We start from the raw sequence: 7,202 nt of genomic DNA, 5'->3' as shown, positions 1-7,202 counted from the left end.
AATCTGTCCTGGAGAGCTTTCCATGATCCGTGCCTCCCCCCTTTTTTAATAGACAGTGGTATTCCATTATATGGGTTTCCCATAACATGTTAATTTACTGTAATTAGATCCCCACTGATGGGAATTTGTTTCTACTATTTTGGAATTAAAAACGATGCTGCAATAAATATGCCAAATGCCCCCGGCATCGTCAAGTGTCCATGAGGACAAATTCCTGGAGTGGCACAGCAGGCGCCCTCCCTGGGCAGGAGCCTCTGGGATGGGTCGGATCCACCTCTCAGCCATTTCGCGGGTGAGGGCAGAGGTGGGGGCAGCCCAGGTGTCCAGGAAGCTGGCCCACACACCAGTCTGGTGAGGGTCAAGAGGAGAGGTGACAGCCAGAAAGGGGCCACGTTCACTGTGCCACGCCCAGCACCTGCTCACTGCCTGGCGCATGCTTTCCGTGGGAAGGAATGAGCGTGTTGTGAAGAGGAAGTTCTGGAGTCAGGCCCCTGGACTGGGTGAGCTTGCTGAGCCGTATTTTCCTGGGTGTATCATATCGAAGTCTGCCTGCAGGGCTGTCAGGAGTATTGAAAATACCCTAGTACACAAAATGCAACAACACAGATGCATCTCAGAGATGTATTAAAACAACAAATTGCATAAAACTACATACAGTATTACAATAAAACTACACATGTGTTACACACATGTTGGTGATACACGTGTGTTAAAACTCCACTAGGTATTGTTTGGTGATACACATGTGTTAAAACTCCACTAAGAGGTCAGAAGAAGAAAAGGCACAAAATGCAAAATGCTGATCCCTGTGAGGGGAGCGAGGTGGGGTAAGGACCCCAGGAGTCTGCAGAAGGTATTGGTGATATCTTGGCTCTCAGGCTGGGTGGTAGCTTCACGGTGCTCCGTTTATAACTCCGTTTCTAGCTCACCTAAGGCGCACACATCCTTCTGTGTGTATCAAATCCTATGTAATAAAAGATTAGGTTGAAATGTTTTAAAGTAATCACACAAAAATTAAAGCCCTATAATGGTTTAAAAAATGAAAACAAAAGCCAAGATAATCCTTCCCTAGATAAGGACCTCAAGTGGAGATGATGAAATTATGGGCAGATCTTTCCCAGTAATTGCTTCCTCCTATTGTTTCCTTTAAAAAACAGCTTGATGGAGAATAATCATCGGCATACAATACACTGCATATATTAAAATGTACTGTTTGATGACTTCAACACATATATACCACACCTGTGAAACCATTACCACAACCAAGATAAACATCTCCATCACCCCGAAAGCTTCCTCGGCCTCCTTGTAGTCACACCCTCCTGCTCTTCACCTCCCCACCCCCGACTAACCACTGGTCTGCTTGCTGTCAATAGAGATGAATTTGAGTTTTTCGGAATTTATATAAATAGAATCATACACTATGTACCATGTTCCTCTCTGGCTTCTTTCACTAAGCACAATTATTGTTTTTTTAATTCTTTATTAGTTAAGGTATTACAAATGTGTCCTCATCCCCTCCATTAAACCCCCATCCCCCCCAGCACAATTATTTTGAGTTTCATCCATGTTGTTGCATGTATTAATTAATAGCCATTCCTTTTTATTGCTAAGTAGTATTCCACTGTATGGGGATATACCAGTTTGTTTAGCTAGTCACCTGGTGAACATTTGGGCGGTTTCCAGTTTGGGACTGTTACAAATAAAGCGGCTATCAACATTCATGGACCTGAATGTGTGTGGCTATATACATTCACTTTGGTAAATGCTATGGACAGAACAGGGGCACTGCAATAAATCTAACGGAAAGTAACCTCACAGGGTGATCTGATCATAAATTCTAACTGGGCAGGTCATGGTGGGCAGTCGCCCCCAGGTCTATGAGAGATTGACCTTTGCCATAAGCCAGCCCTGTCCCTTGTTCTTGTGCATTTAGGGTAACACACCCTGGAAATGCTAGAGGTAATCCGCAGACCCCTCAGAGGTGTGACCACCCTCAAGGGAGCACCTTTTTTGTCCAGTATGTTGTCAATTTGGCTCAAATAAAACTGAAACTCATACTGGTTTGGACATGCTTACATCGACAACATTTTGGAATGGAAAGACTGGATTATATGGTAGGTGTGTTTAACTTTTTAAAAAATATGTTTTAATTAATTTCAGAGAGGAACGGAGAGGGAGAGAGAGATAGAAACATCAATGATCACTGATCGATTGCCTCCTACATGACCCCTCCTGGGAATGGAGCCTGAAACCCAGGCATGTGCCCTTGACCTGAATCGAACTGTGACCTCCCATTCATAGGTTGACGCTCAATCACTGAGCAACATGTGAGCAACAGAGCATGTCTTACATTTTTAGAGCATGAAGCACATTTTGAAAACATATTGGGTCATTAAAAATGTATTGGATAACTTTCAGGTTCTTGTTTTCCTCTCCAGCATTATCACTGATAACGTGTGCTGGGTATCCTTCCATAGCTTTCTCTATAATCATATAACCATATGCAAACATACACACATATATATGAGGTTTGTTTTACAAAGAGAAAATCATGTAATGTAGTATATTTACCTGCTTCTTTTCTCATTTAAAAACAAAACAGCCCTAGCCAGTTTGGCTCAGTGGATAGAGCGTTGACCTGCAGACTGTAGGGTACTGGGTTCGATTCCAGTCAAGGGCACGTACCTTGATTGTAGGCTCCACCCTTGACCGGGCCCTGATCCAGGCTCATGCAGAAGGCAACCAATCGATGTGTTTCTTTCACATCCATATTTCTGTCTTTCCCTCTCTCTTCCACTCTCTAAAAAAATCAATGGGAAAATATCCTCGCTTGAGGATTAAAAAAATAAAATTTTAAAAACAATCCTTATGTCAAAGTGACACATTTTATTTATTTATGTATTTATTTATTTATTTAAGATATGTTTTTATTGATTTCAGAGAGGGAGAGGGAGAAATAGAAACATCAATGATGAGAGAGAATCATTGATCGGCTGCCTCCTGCACACACACACCCTACTAGGGATTGAGCCTAAAACTCAGGCATGTACCCTTGATGGGAATCGAACCTGGGACCCTTCGGTCTACAGGCCGACATTCTATCCACTGAGTCAAACTGGCTGGGCAAAAAATAATATTAAACAAAAAAACCCCACCACAGCCTGGCTGGGTAGGTCAGTTGGTTGGAATCTCATCCCATACACCAAAAGGTTGCGGATTTGATACCTGGTCAGGGCACATACCTAGAATGTGGGTTGGGTCCCGGGTCAGGCCATGTACGGGATAAAACCAACTGATGTTTCTCATATCAATGTTTCTCTCTCTCTCTCAAATCAATAAAAACATATCTTCAGGTAAGGATTTTTAAAAAAATGAATTCTGCTTTAAAACCAAAACCAAACAAACAAAACCCCAGCACATTAGTCCTTCTGGGTCAGGTGATATGGGGTTAACAGCTTTTCCAGGCTGCCTAATTCCAGGTTTATGGATATTTCAATTTGTTGAACCATTCACACATATATCTTTTTGTTTGTTTGTTTTTTTAATCCTCACCCAAGGATACTTTTCCATTGATGTTTTAGAGAGAGTGGAAGAGAGAGGGAAAGACAGAGAGAAATATCAATGTGAGAGAAACACATCGATTAGTTGCCTCTTGCACGAGCCCTGACCAGGGCCGAGGCTGGGGAGGAGCCTACAGCCAAGGTACATACATGTCCTTGACCTGAGACAAACCCGGGACCCTTCGTCCATATTTTGATGCTCTATCCACTGAGCCAAACCAGCTAGGGCCACAATATACCTTTTTAATATGTTTTTATTGATTTCAGACAGGAAGGGAGATGGAGAGACAGAAACATCAATGATGAGAGAATCATTGATCGGCTGCCTCCTGCACGTCCCCCACTGGGGATGGAGCCCACAACCCAGGTATGTGCCCTGACGGGGAATCAAACGGTGACCTTCTGGTTCACAGGTTGACACTCAACCTCTGAGCCACACTGGTTTGACAACCACTCACATATTTAAAAAAATAATAAAAAATATATATTGACTTCAGAGAGAGGAAGGGAGAGGGAGAGAAAGATAGAAACATCAATTTGATGAGAATCATTGATTGGCTGCCTCCTGCATGCCCCTACTGGGCATCAAGCCCACAACCAGGCATGTGCCCTATAAATGCAGAAGACAACACATTACCTTATATAATCACATGCGCTGCTTTGGGGGCAGATTCCCCAGAGAGGGATTGCTGCATTGAAATGGTTTATTATTTTCCTTGAAAGAGATATACTTTTTAAAAAATAATCCTCACCTGAAGATATTTTTTCAGGGAGGGAGGGAGGGAGTGAGAGAGAGAGAGAGAGAGAGAGAGAGAGACAGAGACAGAGAGAGAAACATCAGTGTGAGAGACACAACAATTCCACATGAGTCCTGACCTAGGGTGAACCTGCAATCCAAGTTTGTGCCCTTGTCTGGGAATTGAACTTGCCACCCTTCAGTGCCCTGGCTGATGCTCTATCCACTGAGACACAATAGCCAGGAAGGGGTACAATTTTAATAGACAACAGAATGCTTCCCAAAAAAGACCTTCATATTAGTGTCAGCACATTTGTCTTCTGCTCTTTTAATGATCATATAAAGAGATCCTTCATTATCACCTTAATTTGCATTTCCCTACTAAGAGTGTTGGTCCCTTTAACATTTTTTGCTATTTGGACTTGCTTTTCTGAAACTTGCCTATTTGGCCTTAAACGGTTTGGCTCAGTGGATAGAGCATCGGCCTGTGGACTGAGAGGTCCCAGGTTCGATTCCGGTCAAGGGCATGTACCTTGGTTGCAGGCACATCCCCAGTGGGAGGTGTGCAGGAGGCAGCTGGTCGATGTTTCTCTCTCATCGATGTTTCTAACTCTCTATCCCTCTCCCTTCCTCTCTGTAAAAAATCAATAAAATATATTTTTAAAAAAAGATTTACTATAAACTCTAAGTTGTAGTTAAAAAAAAAAACTTGCCTATTTGTAGTCTTTTCAAAAATTAGTTATTCCGTGGCCAGATATCTCAGTTGGTTAGAATATCATCCGGACAGACCAAGGTTGATGGTTCCATCCCCAGTCAGGGCACATACGAGAAGCAACCAATGGCTCAGTGGTTGAGTGCCCACCCATAAACCAAGAGATCAAATTTGGATTCCGGGGGCATGCAGGAGGCAGCGGATGGATGAGCCTCATCATTGATGTTTCTCTCCCTCTCCCTTCCTCTGAAATAAAAAAAAGAAACAACCAATGAAAGCATAAATAAGTGGAACAACAAGTTGATGTTTCTCAAATCAATAAAAATTAGAAAAAAATTAGTTTTTAAGACTTCTTTGCATATTAAAGATATTAACTCTTTATCAGGTATGGCAACTGTTTTTGTAGCTTATTATTGTCTGTTGACTTTTATCATAGTTTCAATGTATCTGGTAATCAAGTACATCTTTTCTTCATAGTTTGAGTTCCCCGTCTTCATAAACTCTCTACCCCTGCATTACCCTGACAGCCTAAGTCAGCGGTTCTCAACCTGTGGGTCGCGACCCTTTGGGGATCGAATGACCCTTTCACAGGGGTCGCCTAAGACCATCGGAAAACACATATATAATTACATATTGTTTTTGTGATTAATCACTATGCTTTAATTATGTTCAATTTGTAACAATGAAAATATATCCTGCATATCAGATATTTACATTATGATTCATAACAGTAGCAAAATTACAGTTATGAAGTAGCAACGAAAATAATTTTATGGTTGGGGGTCACCACATGAGGAACTGTATAAAGGGTCGCGGCATTAGGAAGGTTGAGAACCACTAGAAGTGGTTTCATTGTTTCTATTTAGGACTGTGTAACATTAGCTAAATCTTTTCCCTACTTAACTGAAATACCACCTTTGTGGTATTTTTACCCATAAACGGGGAATCTACTTCAGGGCTCTGTTTCACTGACGTCATTCCTACATCACATAGTTTTATTATTGTCTTTTATACTGTGTATTATCTGGAAAGGCAAGTTCCTCCTCAACCTTGTTTACAAGTTTCCCCACTATTTCCCAAATTGATTTTAAGATGATTTAGTGAACCACACGTTGGGAGTCTAATGGAACTGCATATTTGTAAACTCATTTTAGAATTGACAAGTTTACATTCTTTTCCGCCTAAGGTTATATGTTCTATCAGCTCAGGTTTTTAATCCTTCAATTAGCGTCTACTTTATAGCGACTTTTTTTTTTTTTTCAAAGAAAACAGGATGTCCTTTTCTACCTGTGGTGTCAACGGACCCCGTTTACGGACACGCACCGGACCCGCCCCCTACCCCGGTTCCGGGTTACGAGGGGATCGAGGACTGACGTCACTTGGCGCTCACGCTCCAGACCCTGGAACGAAGGTGAAGCGAGGGGCGGAGGCGACTTTGCCCAGTCTACGCATGCGCTCTCCTCCCCCGCCGTAAAGCTCATTGGCCGCGGCTTTTCCGCCGCGACCTCTCGCTTACTCCCAAATAGAAAACGCGACAGCCAATCTCCGGGTACTACGACGCAACCGAGTTTAAGCCTATCAAGTTCAGCCAATGAGAGCGCGCTTGCAGCCGACGTCATAGTTTGCCCCACCCTCAGCCCTCCTTCCTGGACGCCGAGCTCAGTTCGCGCAGTAACAAATGAAGTGCGCGCTGCGACACCTCCCAGCTCTCCAGCCTCGGCCGCCATTTCCTCGCCAGGCCTAACGGTCCGGCCAATCCCAGCGCACAGCGAGAAGGACGGAAGCTCCGCCAATCGGAGGCCGCCGATCCGACCCTTTGCCTCAGCCCGGCCCAATCCAGGCTTCGGCCCGTCGCCCCCAGCCCGCCCCCGTGGCGCCCTCTCTCCTCCCTCTTTGTGCGTCTCGCGCCGCCGCCGCCGCCCGCCGCGTGAGAGGAAGGGCTCCGCGCGTTCCGCGCAACGCAGTCGAGTCCCCTTCCCCCCGGAAGTTCGCTAAGAGAAGCCGCCGCCGAAGGCGGTCCCGGGACCATGTACCGAGCGAAACCAACCGCTGGAACCCGGCTCCTGCCTCCTTCCTCCGGGCTAAGAGTTGAGCCGTGCACGTCTGTCCCGGCTGGGGGGGTGCTTAGAGCCGGAGACACCGTCTGTTCCCGGGCCTGGGCGGTGCTGCTGGTGCCGGTCCGCCGCCTCCT

The sequence above is a fragment of the Myotis lucifugus genome, unplaced genomic scaffold, assembly GCF_000147115.1.
Source record: "Myotis lucifugus unplaced genomic scaffold, Myoluc2.0 scaffold_562, whole genome shotgun sequence".
Classification (NCBI taxonomy): Eukaryota; Metazoa; Chordata; class Mammalia; order Chiroptera; family Vespertilionidae; genus Myotis; species Myotis lucifugus.
This window is presented reverse-complemented; position numbering follows the sequence as displayed.